Genomic DNA, 18,973 nt, shown 5'->3' with positions numbered 1-18,973 from the left:
ATGATGCAAGAGAACAATGAAGCGATGGAGAGTGTGTGTAAGGGGTCACTGGGCATATTTTTGCAGTTAGTTTATTTATAAAAATATCTCCATAGCATAATTTTATAAAATCTATTGCCTGGAGCAGTGTTGTCTTTGAATGCCACTTTGACCTCAAGTACATGCTGCCACAATTGCTAAACCTAAGAAAGCATTCTAGATGATAATTTGAGTGTTCTTATGGTAGTGTGTCAAAATCTCATCATTGTTCATAATGTAGCCACTAATAAGTACGCTTAAATAGTAAGACGTCTCCCATGTTGCCTAACATGTCAAACTAGTTTCACAATATGTCCTATCACTAAAAGGACCTCCTTAGGTTATAACACTTACAGCAGAATGACCTGTTTCCTGCTCCACCGCCCAATGATTTCTGAAATGTTTTCAAATTGAATGAGTGTTACAGACTTCAAAGTGGAGCACAAGGGACTGGAGTTATTAATCTGAAAAATAGAAATGTTTAGCCTAAATAAATTCAAATCAAAGTCGGATGGTTAGTAGGAAAAGACATTTCAATTACGGTGCAAGGCTGGCAGGAGAAAGCTGTACCTGTCGCAGGGAATCCGTTATGCAAATGCCTTCACTGCTGCTGTGATTACAGACTTCTTTGAAGCAAATTGTATAAAAGTCTCAACATGATTAAAGGAAAAATATGCATGGCATGCGCATCCATTAAATTAATTAGTTTAATTATCTCACACTTAATGACTTTAAAAACGAAAAAAGTTCTAAAGTCTCTTTTATCACATGAATTCCAGTCATGATGCAATTTAACTATTGTACAGATTGAAGGGGTGACAAATGTTAGGTGTTCTTGATAGAGCTGAATGCATGCTTTCAAGTGAGCAGGTGGCACAGAACTTTTCAAAACCCCTTTGTGTCATCAATTTTAATTCTTGCAGCGGAAAGTGTGATACCATAAAAGGCTACGAATTATATGAACATTGGTTATTGGCAAAAGAGTGGGTTGTTGGGAGCTGCCCACTCAATCAGAAACTCCCTTTGTTGATTTCCTCTGACTCCAGAGGCCAGTAAAGGGAGCATTCTGTGGATGGCCAGCTCCCAACATCCTTCCAATGTGCTGTCTGCGAAAAGTGAGGGCAGTGGTACCAGGTGCAGGAGCTGGCATTCACAAGAAACTGTAGAAGTTGGAAATACAATACACCATGCTGAATACTCAGGGAAAGATTTACAATCCCCTTGCGACACTTTTGCACTGTTGTTGCATCACTTTTTGTGACACAATGGCGATGCAAACAATGCACCACATTGTGGCCCATTTATAATGTGACGCCTCTAGTGAGATGCGTCACCCTGTAAAGCCCTGCGCCAAATTATACCTGCATCAGATATAATGTATGCAGGGTGGGCGTTCCCACGCGGGAAATCCTTGTAGAAGTGACAGTGAAATCTACAAGATTTCACTTTGCCACTTCTGGGACGCCTCTGCGCCAAAACCCTAACCCTGCTTGGAGTGATGTAGTGTATTAGGAATTGGCCTCCCAATGCATAGGTGGAGTTGCATTGTGCTTGCGAAACGACTCCCGTAATGCGTGATTTTTGCTCCGACAGATGCATAATAATTTCTGACACATCTGTCAATACTTGCGCCATGGTGCGCCGTATTGTAAATATGGCACATCCATGGTAGCGCAAGGGTTTCGCACGCAGGAGCAGGTGCAGGGAAACTGACGCATCTCTACAGATGGGTCAGTTTCTTGTAAATTAGCCCCTCTGATTTTAATATAATTAAAAGGCATACTTATCCCATCCACAAGCTGCACAAAACTTGTCAGAGCTAAGAGAGTAGATAGTGGTGTACTGCCCCCTGACTTACGGTTAACCTCACTGGTGGACAATATCAGTCAGCTCTCTTGACTGGGCTTCCGACATTTGCTTTTGCTTTACCTTGCAATGTGACCATCACATTTGTATTGCATCTCTTGTATCCAAATACAATATTCTGCATTTGTAAATAGCTTATTGTGCATTTGGAGCTCCCACACCACTCCATTGGTGCCCATGCCTTCGTATGATTTCATTTCCTAAGACTGAGACATAGTCTCACATGCCTCAGTGTGTGGATGTGGATCTGATCCTTTTTTCTTATTCTTCTGTTGTGCCTTACCTGCAAGCAGCTGGGATGATAGCACAGTATTGCAGTAAGCCAGTGGGATTATCAATATTGGAATATATTTTGGACTGGAGGCTCTTCAAGCTATCCTAAAGATATATTGGGTGATCTACCTAGAACAATAGATGATAAGTGCTCACTGCGGGGATTTCTCCCTACTGATGCTCAAATTGATGACAATGGTCAAATCAGGTTCACCAGATGAGCTTTGCCCTGCTCACATCCTGCAATTTGGGACATCTACTACTGCACCAGTGTCACATAATATTGCTAATTCTTCTTTTGAACCCACCATAGTGCCTGTGGAATGGAAAAGGCATGTGATTCCTTGGTTAAAAGCAATCCTTAGATGCCACTGTCTTAAATAAATATACCCTATATCCCTGGTCTCTCCTAGCAGACCCTGTGCTGCGGCCACAAAACAATATCTTGGCAACTGCTAGGAATGCTTGCCTAGACACGGCAGAAATGATAAATTAGAACATTAATTTAAATAAGGAATGCAAATTGCACACCTTGATCCCCTAGATAACTCGATCTCTGCGGTATCCAGTGGTGTTAAGAACCCCAACTATCCGATATTTGGGAATAAACACAGTGCTCTGGGGGCAAGACGTAAGCAAACTATGCCATACAATCAGTACCTGGCGTTGGTGCCAAGTACCTCATAGTTATACACTGAGACACAAACAAACACTATTTAACTAAAAACTGCCAAACTGCAGAGACCATCAGATAAAACCCAAGGACATCTTCTTTCTACAACAAAATCCACCACTATTGCTGTCTCAGGTCCCACACAGCATATGTATGAGATCAAGAAGTGTTCCAGGGCCATCTAGCACTGGGTCGTCAACCATTGCATGGTGAGGGGAGAACTGAACATTTGCTACAAAGTGTACTAGCAGAAATTAAAGATCTGAAAGTAAATCAATCAACCTTTCCTGTCTCGCTAGAGATACAGATACGGGGACTTGAATTGAAATTTGACACAGGGGAGGCTACTCCGCAATGGCGGAGGAGCATAGCCCCACTGGCTTAGGGCCAGAATCAAAAAATAAAATGATATTTCATTATAGTTTTATTTTTAAGCAGTTGAAGGGAGGGTCACGGCTGGGGCATGGGAGGGGGGAGGAGGAGTGGTATATTCACTCTCTAAGTGCACGTGTGTTTGGCCGGTCGTCTCAGACAGACCAAAACACACATGCGCACTTAGGTTTCTCTAACCCGGCTGTAATGAATAGCCTGGTTAGAAAAAACCCACACGCTCCCTGACCTGACTGGACCATCTCTTCAGCATGCTCAGGCCAATGCCCATGCTGCTCTGTCGTGCAGTGTGAGTCCTATGCATATTGAATCCTCCTGCGACCACTCAAATCCCTGAACAAGAGCGTCCACCCTCACCCATGCCATCAACGTCTCCATGGCTAGAGAAAAAAGATACGGGGATCGGGGCCAATTCTGGCAGGTACCATGCCTAATAGGAAACCTGGGGGAAACCGAGCCTGACACCCACACCGAGGCTGTGAGATCTGTGTATTGTGGATTTATGTACAATAGCAATCTACCACATATAATAAGCCATTGCAGGAGCGCAAAGAGATAGATTCAGCTGACAGAATCAAAGGCTTTGTCAATGTCAGCCGGTAGCAGGGCACCAGGGCATCCCAGGGGATCCACCACCGCTAAGGCATGGGGATACAGCGAATATTGTGGCGGGTAGCGCGACGGGGCATAAAGTCAGCCTGATCTGGGTGTACTGGGTCGGTTTTGTGGGGCATGAGATGGTTGGCCAAGGCTTTGGCGAGTAGTTTGAGTTGTATGATGAGTGACACTCTTATGGACCGCCTGGTTGAAGGAAAACCACTACTTCAGCGCGTCTCCTGTCCGGAGTAAGCTGCCTTTCTTTCACAGCGGTATGAATCACCTCCAGATAATGAGCGCTGAATTGTGACTGGTATACATTAAAAAACTCACAGTGAAAGCCATTGGGGCCCGGTGGTTTACCCTAGTTTACATCCGCTAGGGCAGCGCCAAATTCTTCAACCATTAGGGGGTATCTAGGATTGACCTAGCCATGTCTGATAGGGCTCTCAGGGTAGATCATCTAGGAATGTATGCACTAGAGCTTTTGGCAGTGGCTCGTGTGAGGAGTAAAGCTCAATGTAGCAGTCTGTAAAACTGGTCACAATCATCGATGGATCAGTGTGAATATTGCCATCCGAGTGGCGAATACAGGGAACATGGATCGGTCATGGTGTGTATTGGCGCAGGCAGTACAATAATTTCCTGAGTTTGTCCCCCCATTGGTATATCTGGCTATGGTAGGCCAGCCAAGCCACCCAGGTCTCTTCTAATTATTCTCCATGGTAACGCTGTTGCACTAAGAGAAGCTGATGAAGCACCTAGCCTTCATCCTCCCCCAGACCCCGTTGCTCCGGATCCATCCATTCATTGTTTATGCCTCACAGCACAAAATGAGATATCTAGTCCACTTAGAGTTGGCTTCAGGCCTCTCAAAAGGTCCCGGCTGTGGCAACCGTCCCGGTGCTTCGGGTGAAATATTCAGCTACAGCCCGGTGCATGTGTGTCCTATATTGCTGGTCCTGCAAGTGCCAAGGAGAAAGATGCCAGTGGAAGGGGGGGCAGTCGTGGCCTAGGTGCATTACCTCATTCCAGCCCCCCCCGAAAACCATCAACCCATCCAGGACATTAGTCATCAGGCATTCTGCAAGGGCCTGAGCAAGGGATGGGGGAGCTTTTAGACTACCTAATACTACTTGCTCACTCTAGAGCGAGCCTGCAACAATAATATACCAGTCCTGGGTATCTGCCCATGAACGTGCATGCATGGGAGGGACTCTGCACTGTATCAGAATGGCCATTCCCGGGAATCCCAGGAGCCCCTAGTGAACCCAGAGTGAAAAGCTTGGTTATATCCAAAGTGAGACAGACAAGGTGTTTTAGTGCCAAGAGGTGTGTTTCTTGTAGCAACAAGATATCTGTCTCATGGCATTTAGTTTGTCAAAGCACCGCCCCTCTTTTTATCTTGTCTAGGATACCCTGTACATTCCAGCTTACTATCTGCAGCCTACCTCGCAGTACACTAGCATTACTACTTGTCATCTGATCATGTGACTTGTGCCTACCGGACTGGATCTTGGTGTAACCACTCCAAGGGGAGTACCATATGCAAGCATAGAATAGCACAGACAACAATTAACACCTTCCACTCCCTCCCCAATACCTCAGAACAGTTGAGGCATCTGTCGTGGAGTCCCAACCCCAAAAGGAGCTGGAGACTTAGGGCCAGATGTATGTAGCTAGTATTTTGCAATTCCCTAATTGCGAATCACAAGGATTCGCAATTAGGGAATCGCAAAATGCAATGTATGAAGGAGAATAGTACACCTTTTGCGATTCCCAGTGGGTGGCAAATGACCTTCCTCATGAATATTAATGAGCAAGGCCGCAATTTGCGAACCCCTACGAACCGCAAAAATCACGGGGAAGGTGACCTGCTGAGATCAGCAGACCACCATGTCCGTGATTGTTTTTCAATAAAGCAATCTTTTTTTTGTAAAGCAGCCCGTTTTCCTTAAGGGAAAACTGCCTGCTCTTAAATATGGTTTTACATACATTCACAAAGGGAAGAGGGTCGCCTGGGGACCCCTTCTTATTTGTGACTGGGTTACCACCTACTTGAAGTAGGTGGTACAATGCAAATGTTGCACAATTGCAATTGCGGTCACAAAAAATTCATAGATACCAATGCGATTCGGTATTAGGAAGGGACGTCCTAAACACACCCTGTGCTAGTACTGAAAAACAAACCCATTTTGCGTTTCGGTTACCGAATCACAAAATTATGTTTGCTGCATCGGAAAAGCAATTTTTGCGTTCGCAAACAGGCAGATTCTGTGAATCTGCCAGTTTGCAAACATAAAAATGCATGATGCATCTGCCCCTGAGCCCCTCAAGTGGATCCCCATCAAACTGTCCATTAATGTATGATCACCTCCAGAGTTCATAGAGTATTTCTCCAGGGATGTAGCCCTTCAATGTTGCCGTTGTGTACAACAGTAAGTTGGATTGTGAAGTTTGCCCTGTCTTATCAATTAAAAAGTTTGCACAGTCACTTCCGACCCAGGAAGCTCCTGAGCTGGTCTCGCTGAGGTCCCTGAATCATCAAGGGGGTGTCAAAGAAGAGTGTACATGATTGAAACATCATATTCAGATGGGCTGGAAACAATAGGGCATAGGAGATCCTAAGGCTCCTCAGCTCGGCATTCACTTCCAGGAAGGATTGAGGAAGCTGTTGGACTATTCTGATATAGTCTGGAAATATCATGATTCAATTAGAATCAAAGGAGCCGAAATCTTTAAATCCGGCCTGCCTCAGGATGGTGACCCTACCATGAACATTCAGGATCCTGGCGATGATCGGCTTGGCGTGCCCGCTCTATGATGAAGCATTGGGACGAGGATCTAGTCCGAATTTCCCACATCCTCGCCTTCCCATCCCTCAGGAAAGCCCACAGTGTCTGAGAGCCTTCCCTTCAGTGTCCTCAACTCGCATCACCAGGCCTTTTGTGATGGTCTCTAGGGTGCTCGCTGTCTTTTGAAGGGTAGTGACTGTGTCTTCCACACTTGACACTCTTGTCTCAGTTTCTGTAATTCTTTCATATGTATTGCAAAGGTCTTGACGTAGAAGCATCACAAATGAGCAAACAGAGCCTATTTTAACATCTAGTATATCTCTGTAATGGGTAATACCTTCCATCAATGCTGCATTATCTGGCAGGGTGCCAGTCGAGACTCCCGGGTCACCCATCTGTGTTCCCGCTCCCGTATAGCAGTCCACCATGCTCTGCTTAGAGTTAGCGCTTGGTATTTTATCTCATGCGTAGAATAGGTTCTGAGTCCAGTGAACCGCTGAATTTCTGTAGGTGGAGGTAACCTGGGATTTCAGAGCGGTTCTCAGCCCAGCAGCACTGGCCCTGAGCAGGGGGGCTCTTAGTGTCTTTATTTATAATGGCGAGAAAGGAGGAGAAAACAAACTGTAGGGCATGTCTCCCTTCTCATGCGGGGTAGGCCAGGGGGGACTCATGTGCCACACTGGGGTCTAGCCCGACCACCTCCATGGGAGGATGCACCCCCAAATCCCCTATTGGGTGTCTTAGTGGAAATATAGAGGTTTCTCTCACTTGAAAGGCTCGCACCAGGTATAAATATTGGACCCTCAGACCAACTCTTCAGTACACTCCTGGACCTGTGAACATTATAGAAGACATACTGCCTTGATCCTCGGAGCGTTGTCCTGCTGCTTGAGGCCTGCATTGCTCTTTAGATAACTGCACTGCTGCTTGAGGCTTGCCCTGCTCTCTGAGAAGAATGACTGAACCTCCTTCTTTCATCCTATGCTAACCTGAGTGACTCCAATAGTCACTTGGCTGACTTCCTGGTCTGAGCAGCAGGTACATAACAAGCTCAGGAGGCCTCCCTGCAACTGCCCAGCAGACCTGCTTTAACTGGTCCTGCCTGGACCTGCAAATGGACCTGTCTGAGCCTGGGTGTATTCAGTTGTAGTAAGTTCCCATTCCCCAAAAGGTGTCTCTCCAGGTCCTGGACCCTTGGCTGCCATCACATGAGCTCCTCCTGTGAAATGCTGTAGTTTCGTACTCTCCATAATGGACTTTGAGAAGGCAACTTTTTCAACAGGACTAATCATGCTCCGTATTGGGCCCACAATCTATTGCGGTCGACCTGAACTTGTGACTTTGTCATGGTGTAGCGCGTTCAGAAACACATAGTTAGTGCTTCCTGCTTCTTGGTGTTATTTTTACATAAACCTTTCAACTTGCATTTCGCCGGTTCTACTGATTGGGATTTTGTCTTTATGGTCTAACTTTATTCATTAGATTTTATCCAATTTTCCTAAATTGCTGTGGGACATCTCTTGTGTTGTGTTTTTGCTTTATTGCTGTTTGTGTGTTGCATAAATATGTAACACAGTGCCTCTAAGTTAAGCCTGTCAGCTTTTGTGTCAAACTACCAGATTGTTAAGCACAGGCTAATTTGGTGACTTTTTGTGGTTCACCCTGACAGGGATTGTGGTTGCTGACTGAGGAGGGCTAACTCACCCCTCACACAAAAAAACTAATTCCTTCAATGATGTATTATGAAGTACTTTCAAATTTGCTTAGGGATTGATTGATTATACATGAAATGGCTGGATATCAAGGTTATCAATGGTATCAATGCTAATTCTGATATTGGGTTTTGGATATTCAATGTTTAGGAGAGAAGGTGTTCTATCCGTGTTGGTGATGGACAATGGTACCCTGTTAACTGCCCTAGAAATGAAAATAAAATGTAGAATCATAAGGGATCAAGCATGTTAGGACCTCCTTATACATTCCCAGTAGTAATGAACTTGAAAGATCAGATACACTTATCATTGATCATTGAAGTGTCATTGAAACAGGTTTTCAAGTATGCAATATGGGCTCACAGAACTACTCCTCATGTTAGCAAGGGTGTTTTACCATTTGTGTTGGGAGAAAGAGTTCTAGACTCAACGTTGAATACAACATGGATAGATCAGAGTGATGTGGATATTGTGAAGCTGGAAAGTCGTTGATGTGGGAAAAATGTTTATTTTTTATACAGTTATGTGCTCATGTTCCTTGATGGAGTACCGGATAACCCTCTATAGTGCCAGCAGTATCCTCTACATCATTGCCAGGTTCAGGGATATTAGGCATCTTTTCCACCCATCCAACATGCATACATCTGTGTTAAATTTCTATAGTGTGAACTTAGCCAAAAGGTAGCAGATTAGCCCACTAGTACAATGGCGCTACAGAGAAATGTTTACTAGAAATGAGCAAACCCCCCTACTGGCCTCTCTCACTGTGTAAAGATAAGCTGAATTGTTTATATACTGGAGACTTTTATGTGATACCCTGGTTGTAACAACTATTAAAGTACCAACTTTTCTGCTTATGGTTGTATTACAATTTGCATGCTCATGTGGTGCTGTGTGTGCTTTAGTTCTAGTTGTCTTGATCACATTGCATTCTGATTTCGTGATGCATTTATTTTGATTTGACAATGGTGTTCTTAAAAAAACCTTCCTGGGGCAGCACTTCAATTTTGAGTTCATATAAGGTGGGGATTCCATCTAACGATGAGCAGGAATGACTCTTCTGTTCTACATCCCAGGTGTCCTGAAGAAATACCTCAGTCAGATTTACAAAAGTCAGATAAATGGCAATATTGGTAACTTTGCAATCCTCTGGCAAGCTAGCCGAAGGTTGGACTGCAGTGCGAAAGTTGTTTTTCTGTAATAAAAAAACATTGCTGTGAGACATGTCAGCCCTAGAGTTGTTGTTCCCTCAATGTTTTGCCTTTTGCCTCTCATTATTCTGATTATTTTTGCTGATTTTAGAAATCTGAACACTTTGCCACTGCTAACTAATGCTAAAGTGCTTGTGCTTCTCTACTAATCATGATGACATTGTTGTATACCTGGCATATGTATTTTAGAGGTAAGTCCCTTGTGAAGTGCTATACCATATACCCAGGGCCTGGACTTCAAATGCTACTGATTGTGCCTTGCACAGAATTAGCTTTTCAAACCTGTCTCAGGCCTGCCGCTGCAGTGCCTGTGTGTGCAGTTTACTGCCACTTTGACTTGGCATTTAAAACTACCTGCCATGCCTTAAACTCCCCTTTTATTACACATAGGTCACACATAAGGTAGGCCCTAAGTAACCATAAGGCCAGGGTGCATTGTAAGAAGAAGGTAGGACATGTACCTGTATGTTTTTCATATCCTGGTAGTGACTAATAGCCTATTTTGTTTTTCACAACGTGAGGCCTACCACTCAAATTGGCCAGTATTGGGGATACATTAATACACTTTTAAGCTGCATTTCCTGATCATAGGTGAGTAGCTTCTTCATGTTTCATATGTTTCGAAAGGTAATGTTAAATCCTCCTTTCTGATGAGGTTGGATTTAACATTACTATTTATAGAAGTGAGCATTTCACTGTACTTACTGCTTTTTTGTCTCCAATGCACGTCTGGGTTGGATGACTGCTACACTTTGTGCATTTCCTCTAGACAGCCACAAATACAGGAAGGTGAGGTTCATCTGAGCACTCATCTGCATTCATATGCATTCTGATGGGTCTTCCTGGGCAGGGAGGAATGGAAGGTGCTCACACTTAAACTTCAATAGGTAGTGTCCTGTCCACACACAAAGCACTGATTTACCCCCTTTAGGTAGCCTGGAATACAGGACTGGGCTAAAAGGGATCCTTGTGCACTTCAGAGATATCTTTTGAAGTCAACCCCTATGTCAAAGGTGCTTTTAGGTCTATAACCAACTAAAACCAGACACTTCTGAATCTTAAACTGAACCTCTGTCAAAAGGACTGCTGTGCTGCTTAAAGGACTCAACTGGACTGCTTTTCTGGAAGGACTTTTTTTATTTTGGAGTATTGTGTAACTAAGGTACCATGCAGTGATTGGCTGGTTGATTCTGTAGCCATGCTGTAATAGGGTGACCTTGGACAGAGATGCACTGGGATTGGTGAATGGCTAGAGAGACTGCTGGTGCAAGAGAAAAGAGAGTTTGAACCGAGATTAATCGGAATTACTGAACCCATCCCTCATAGAGGGGTCTATGTGATCTCCTGGAAGTTGATAAACAACTCCCTTAACCTTTTAGGATTGCTGAGAAATATTTGGACAGACGACGTAGGAGAAATAGAGGAATAGGCCTGGGCAGAGGCTCTGCAGGTCCCCATGGGAAATAGCTATCTGAGCCAGGTTCAGGCTAGTACACCTAGTACATCCAGCCTCATAGTGAATCTGAGCCAATGGGTATTGACTCCTGACAAGACTGCTGTACTTAACCATGGACTGGGTTTTGTTCCCACTAACAGTGGTGATTCCTTCCAACTCCAACAGGAGGTTCACCAGTTCTTTCGGAAGGTTAGGCTACACTTATATTTTGCAGACAGGAGTCCCCAAGTACTGAACCAGAGATTAAAATACTAATCTACGATTAAAATCCACATTCAATCTACCCATCGGCTCAGTCCCAGCGGAGGTGGCCACCTTCGAAGGCTGTCCTGAAAGATCCTAACCTTGGACTATCCACACCATCTAGGACATACCACAATATGCCGAAATGCGAACAACAGGCCTTGCGAACTCTCACTACGGACAATAGTATCACCATCAAGCCGGCTGATAGAGGTGTAGTGACTGTGCTCATGGACACAGACTCGTATAGGTCTGAATGTCTTCGACAATTGAACGTAACCACATCCTATCAGCCCACTAAGAGGATTACTGATACTATCTTCGCCATGACACAAGAAGCAAGAAACAATGGATGGACCACACCCAGAGATGCTGATTTCCTCGGCACTAAAGAACCGGTGATCCCCTACTTCTACGTTCTACCCAAAATACACAAGCCACAGAGACCACCTACAGGGAGACCGATAACTTCATGCATCGGCTCTGCACTTGAGCCTCTGTTACAATTCGTTGACTTTTTTCTTTGACCTTTGGTCAGCAGGATGCCCAGGACACAACAGATGTTCTCCACCTTCTAAAAGGAATAGAATTCAGTCCGGACACAGACTATCTTGTGTTCTTCAACATGGAATCACTGTATACCTGTATTCTACAGGACCAGACCCTAACAACAATAGAACATGTCCTGACGATGCAGCCGCCTGATACCATCACACCGGTTTCCCTTGCCCTGAAGCATTTCCATTACTCCAAAAGCCTTCCACCCAGTGGGCGTTCACTTAGCGATATTTTAACACGTAGTTTTCCATGCCAGCATCTCCTGACCTGAGGATGTGTGCCTTGGTTCCCGACGCAACATTTGGCGGTAAGTTTTGGGGTTTTCAAGCCTCCACATAGCGCTAAGCGCCGTAGCATTTGCATCTTTCCGTCTCCTATTTAGGCTTTTATTTGGCAATGGTGAGCGTCCACGTCCCTGCTTGCACTGTTCCTCCCTCCCCCACCGAGCCTCGCGCTTACATACAGCATCTAGTTGTGGCCATGCCCGACAGCCCACTGGGTTGGGTGAACTGACTTAATGATGAGGGTCACACATCATGTATTTTGCGTGGCCTTTGCCATTCTGCTCACCCACGCACTTTCATGAGTCACTTTTACACGTTGAGCTCTCCAGCCCATTCTCGAATAAGGTCTTAATAACACCCACTCCCCTGTTACCGCTCCACTGAGCAGACTAATTTTGGCCCCGCCGGTGATTCACATTTAAACTCAGCCCATTAAATCCAGTGGATTAGTTCCACGACTTGGGACTCTGACGCTGCCCGTTTTGATAACACGCTCACTCATGAGGTTCCACCCATGCTTGCCATTTTGTACCCAGAAGCACCAGTCCTAGCTATCACTGCGAGACAGTGATGCTTCTACTTTTCACATCATAATTACTCGAGCGAAAAGCCTCGTTCCTGCCATAGCGCCAATCAGGATGTCTTTGTTTAATTATTTGCTGTCTCTGTTATTAAATTCATTTCAAAGCAATTTCCATAATATCAACACCTATGGATTGGGTCATATGACAAAATACTTCTGTTTGAGAATTGCAAAGAGCTCTGGCCATATATACCATTAAGCTTGACTGATACTTCGTATTTCGTACAAACTGGACAAGTTGCTTCTTTAAGGCACATAATACTTTTCCTTTTCTTGAAAAGCATTCTTTGATTTCTTACCTATTTTTAACGCCACCATCTTTTCTGTCAGGTTGACTGGCGCATGTATTCTTTGGCTTATAGGCCAGGACAGATGTGGTGAATTCTTTGACCACACATCCTTATATTAATGCTCATGTATACTAAAGTAGTTACATATATACTGAAGTAGTTACATGCCTTCCAGTGTTTTGACCATTTGAGCAAATACACTCTGTTTTCAGTCAACCTTGTTTTTTATGCACTGTCCTTATTTGCACATGCCTCATTGTAAATAGTGCACATCGTTTTTTTGTCTTACCAACAGGTTCCAACGGTAAAAAAACTGAACATCAGGACCACTGGTTCAGTATAAATACACTGCCGTTACTGCGCATTCTTTCGGATGTGCATGTACCTTACTTTCCAGTAGCTTTATACTCAACCCTGATGAAGGCCATGACACTTTTATAGGTCCTTAGGCCGAAACATGTTGGTCATATACTGATACAGAAGACTCTAATTGTGGCAGCTGTGTTTTCAGCTATTTGTTGTTTTTAACCCTGTCACAAGGAAGCGGAATACAGTTGCTACAGAGCTAACTTTGTAGCCAGGTTTAATCACATTCACTTTAGCATTGCACTTCTTTTTAAGCACACCATGCTGACATAGGGTTTTAGTCTAACCCACCTCATCTATACTGAAAAACATCCCTGAGCTCATCCGTTGTAGCGAGGGGGTTTTAGCCCGCGTAAGGACTAGGTCTTTCAAGCGAGGGGGCACCCCTATGATGAAGCACAACACCTCTGGTGTGTGAGGGGAACCGTCCTTTAAAGGGATCCCCCTTCAGCACGAGGTTGATTACACTTTGTCACATTTTGTTCTGCTCGTTTGGACCCGTGGCCTTTTTTGTGTTGAATACTATGAGTGGGGCGGTAGCCCACGCAGGTCCTTAAATCTCCTCGGTCCCCCTTAGTGTGAATTCAGACTAGTACAAATCAAAATACTTCATAGGCCTTATTTTTCACACACTCTTTTACATAGTATTGGGACGACTGATACATTGCATTGCATTAGGGCTGCACCCAAGTGGGCACCTTTTTTCACATTTTATGGGAGTGATCCAGACCTTCTGACGGAGGTGATGGATGTGACGTACAGGGTCATGTTGGTGCGGGTGCCCCTTGATGCCAGGTGACTTTTATTGATGGCACAGGGAGATGAGGCATGGCCTTGTTATACAAAGATTTGCCAACATTCACAGCCGGAGTGGTAAAACGAAATGTCACAAGATGATCGGGAGTGAGTCACCCTCCCAGTGCAGCAGAGTTGGAGTCAGATCTATATTGGTGTCAGGGGGCAGAGGAGGTGGTCTACAAATGTGGATGCCCCAGAAAGTGTGAAAAAGCATTAGGAGCCTGTGGAGAGTGCTGGGGCACTGACATGTTGGCACACTGAGTCAATGGAGCCAAGCTGGATGACTGATGGATTGTGGAGTTGGCAGGACCTGATATACAGCAACGCAGTAAAAGCACCAGAGGAAGACTTACTGTTCAACGTCCAATGCTTTATACCTCTACTATGTGCTTGCCACAGTACTGTGATCCAGCGCAAGACTGGGAAACGCGGAACACATTTACCGATGCCCCCCCTGCGTCGCAGACCCGACATCACACTAGCTCATTCACACACACAATCATTGGTGAGACCCATAACACCAACACTCATACGTCTCTCTCACGAGTCTGCACACACAGGAGGGATGAGTAATTCAAGCGCTGGACATGTGGGGGGGAAATACCTTATATAACCTATATGGAGAGAAAGTTATTTTACAAAACATACATTAATATCCTTCGCCTATATATCCCTAATCTCAAACATCAAGGCACTCCACCCACCTGGTCAATGGACCATTTTAGTTGGATTGGTTGATGTGATTTTGAACCAGCTAAAACACAATTTAAGACTCAGAATCCTTATTTCCCTCACTGAAACCACAAACTCATATTTCTTGTTAATCAATATCTAAATTTTCATAATGATTATTATTTGCATTTGTCTCGTCAAAGTTTAGAGTTTTAGATCAATTCAAATAAATCGCAGAACATCATATTTACCTAATCTGGCTATTTGAAGTCCTCTAATTCATTGGCTCTGCATAACCAAAATTTGTCGTAAATTGTCTGAGAAGTAGGCCAAAGCTCAAAGTCCTCTGCTCAGCACGCTACAGTCCCAATTTATCAAAGGACCAGAAATCGTGCAAGCCTATATCATAGCCCGTGGATTTTTAGAAAATGTTTGCAGTCATCAAGCGGTCGGGCAGCATCTGGATCTTCAGAAAAGGCGTCACAACGAACGCAGAAAATGATGAATGAAAAAAAAGAGATCATCATCCGCTGCTGTACCCTCCCTATTCTACTAGCCTTTTTATAATAAAATAAGTCATAGAAGATACAAATTTTAACTTTAGAGCAGTCGTGATTGGCTGGTTGAGCTCGTACGCCCAATATCCCAAGATTTTCAGTACATTTCGAAGGGTGAGGTCATTTCTTAGCGAAGTATCGGCTTGTTCCAGTTTACTGTAAGGTTGATTGTTCCTGTGTCTTGGCGAGTGTCCCGTTTCGTTTCCTTGACCGGGGTCAGTCTGTGCAAAGGTCGCTACGAGGTTTAGGAGATCTCTTGCACATGCGCAGCTCACTTTGCGCCTCATGGGACAGTGGCCACTTCTGCGTGTGGCAACAGCGGCCTTATTGGATTTAGGCCCAAACGCCAATTTAAGTGAAACAAACACAAAAGAATAATTAATTCATGGAAATGGTGATCCTAATGTAAACCCCTTGCTAATCCCTCTATGTGCTTGTATTTATCTAGCATATAGCGACATTTAAAGCAATTATATTCACCTTTTTCGATCCTCCTCAAGGGTGCAACATCACAAAGCAACATATATCATGCAGTATTCTATTACTACATATACTATTGTTAATATGCGTACAGATTTTAGTTATGAGTTATTTAGCCATGCAATTAGCAAATCCCATGTGTATTTTAGTATTAATAATGTTGATTATTATACATGCAACACTCGTTTAATAATATTATAATTAATAGATTATATAATTAGTATTTTCATGCAAAAATAGAGGAGGTATATAAAATGTTGCACTACCTGCTCCATCAATGTCCCCTTTGGTGATTTTATCACCACTATACCTAAAATTTTGTAAATGTATCATGAAAAGAAAATGAATTCATAGAATTTTAGTTCACATTTCTGTTTCCCCAATTTCTTCTTCTCTCGCTTTTCTATACGTACTATCTTTCATTTCTTCTAATTCTACTTCTTCAAATTCTCTTTCTTGTCTTTTATTCTCCTTCTTTTTCAAAGTTTCTCTTTTTAAGTTTTTCTGTATTTTCTTTCTTTTGCAACAGAAACATCCTAGTCTTATAACTAATACTAGAAAAATTACACAGGTTAATGGAACTAAGATTTTACCCATAAATGTACTACCTAATTTTAATAAGAACTCTTTAATGGAAGATAATGTCTTTCCAATCTTTTCCCAGACACCTTCAACCTCCAGTGGTACAATTTCCTCATGCAAATCAGTTATATTTTTAATGTATGACTTTAGATCTTGACTGTCGTCTGGAATATAAGTACAACAATGTTGAACTTTCAACATTCCACAGACTCCACCCTCTTTTGCCAAAATTATATCAAGGATAAGTCGATTTTGCATTACCATGGCGCGCATGGCTACCTGCTCCATCAATGTCCCCTTTGGTGATTTTATCACCACTATACCTAAAATTTTGTAAATGTATCATGAAAAGAAAATGAATTCATAGAATTTTAGTTCACATTTCCGTTTCCCCAATTTCTTCTTCTCTCGCTTTTCTATACGTACTATCTTTCATTTCTTCTAATTCTACTTCTTCAAATTCTCTTTCTTGTCTTTTATTCTCCTTCTTTTTCAAAGTTTCTCTTTTTAAGTTTTTCTGTATTTTCTTTCTTTTGCAACAGAAATATCCTAGTCTTATAACTAATACTAGAAAAATTACACAGGTTAATGGAACTAAGATTTTACCTATAAATGTACTACCTAATTTTAATAAGAACTCTTTAATGGAAGATAACGTCTTTCCAATCTTTTCCCAGACACCTTCAACCTCCAGTGGTGCAATTTCCTCATGCAAATCAGTTATATTTTTAATGTATAACTTTAGATCTTGACTTTCGTCTGGAATATAAGTACAACAATGTTGAACTTTCAACATTCCACAGACTCCACCCTCTTTTGCCAAAATTATATCAAGGATAAGTCGATTTTGCATTACCATGGCGCGCATGGCAACCATTTCTGTGTTTACCAATAAAAATCCTCCAGCGGTGCTTGTTGACAAGCGATCCACTACTGTTGATAATTTTCTAATTTTATGTGCATTCAGAGATATTCCCACTACTGGTATCAATGCTCCAAAAATGTCTCCCACAATTTCTGACCAAGATTCTCTCTTTCTACGTGTTACTTGTCTACCTAACTCATGTACACCATCACTATCTTTGGGAAAACCAGGCCCACATAACATGTGCCAAACCAGTGATCTGGTAGTCGATAATATGCTTTGTTCCCGCAGATAAAATATAATCCAGGAAAAACTGGATCATTTCCTCCTTTAAATCCCCATCCACCCATGATTCGATATGTATCATGGCAATCACTGGTACCTACAAAATTAATTATCATATGCAGTTTGATTCCTTCTAATACACAACTTTCCTTTCTGAGGCCAATCTAAAGCCATTGTTGGACTAGCTTCTCCTTTCAAATGTTTTTCCTTTTCAACATCCCAGACTGTCCTTTCCTCTCTTTCCTCAGATAATTTCTTTTGCATTTTTAATCTCCTGTCTTCAACCATATCCAAGAACATTTTCTCCTCCTTCCTTAAACTACAAGTTAGATTATTTCAAAAAATAGACTCTAATGTTAATACTTTAGTTTCCAAGAAAAATTCACCTAATACCTTTGCAGGTTGTACTTTATTCAATTTGTTAATTACAGGTACTTGTGAAAATATGTTATCTACATCTGAAAAGTAATATTTTAATTTCCTTATTTTGTAAAACAAACTTGCTATTACACTACATGTTATTCCATACGTTACTGGGAGGTGATGATGGGTCACTCCCTCAGATACAGATGCTGGTAACTGCATGCAGACGTAGCAATCCCTCACGTCCATTGTCTTTACATATTCATATAGTAGTTTTGAAAATACATTGTTGGAGAAATCATTTATAGACCTGTCTTTATGTAAATAATTTTTATCTATTTTTGTTGGATATACTTTCTGAAACTTTTCTACATTAGTTTTATTCTCACAATGTCCTTCTATTGTATCTAGTGTAACTTTAAATGAGATCATCAAAGCCAAAGCACTCCATAGAAGCATTAGTAATCCAGTACAACAACAACACATTTTTAACCACCTCCTAAGAAATATACATTTAGTTTTTCTATTCTATTTGCTATTTTGAAAAATGATCAGTGTCTTTTGACTTAGCCTCTTCTACTTCACAACTAGTTTTGTCTAACCCACGGCTCTAAGCACCTACTTGGTTCTATCAGTTATGTCTCTTCCAGTAATATTTATTGTCTTTCCATTGGTGTAACTTTTTGGTCTTTTCAGTTTGGCATTTGATCGTCTTTCACTTTTCTTTCACAATCTTGATACAGAACGTCCTGAACATCCGTTTCTTCTCCAATGTCGGGCAAGATAACTCTCAGGAATTCTGATTCTTCGTCTTCCTCAACCACTTCTGGTACAGTCACCTCTGGATTTTCTTGGCTATCTGCCTCTTCTTTTATTTCAGGCAGCGCCACATATGACCATTCAGGTGACTTATACATCTGGTTAGGTTTTCTAGTTCTCTTATTTTCTTCAGTTGTCGTTTTTCCTTCGTCTTTCAACTTTTCTTGACTACATACTTCATTCACTTGTTCAGCTCTGGATGAATTTACTCGTGTCAGTCGGTATCTCAATCTCTTT

This window comes from Triturus cristatus, chromosome 2_2, assembly GCF_964204655.1.
Source record: "Triturus cristatus chromosome 2_2, aTriCri1.1, whole genome shotgun sequence".
NCBI lineage: Eukaryota > Metazoa > Chordata > Amphibia > Caudata > Salamandridae > Triturus > Triturus cristatus.
This window is presented reverse-complemented; position numbering follows the sequence as displayed.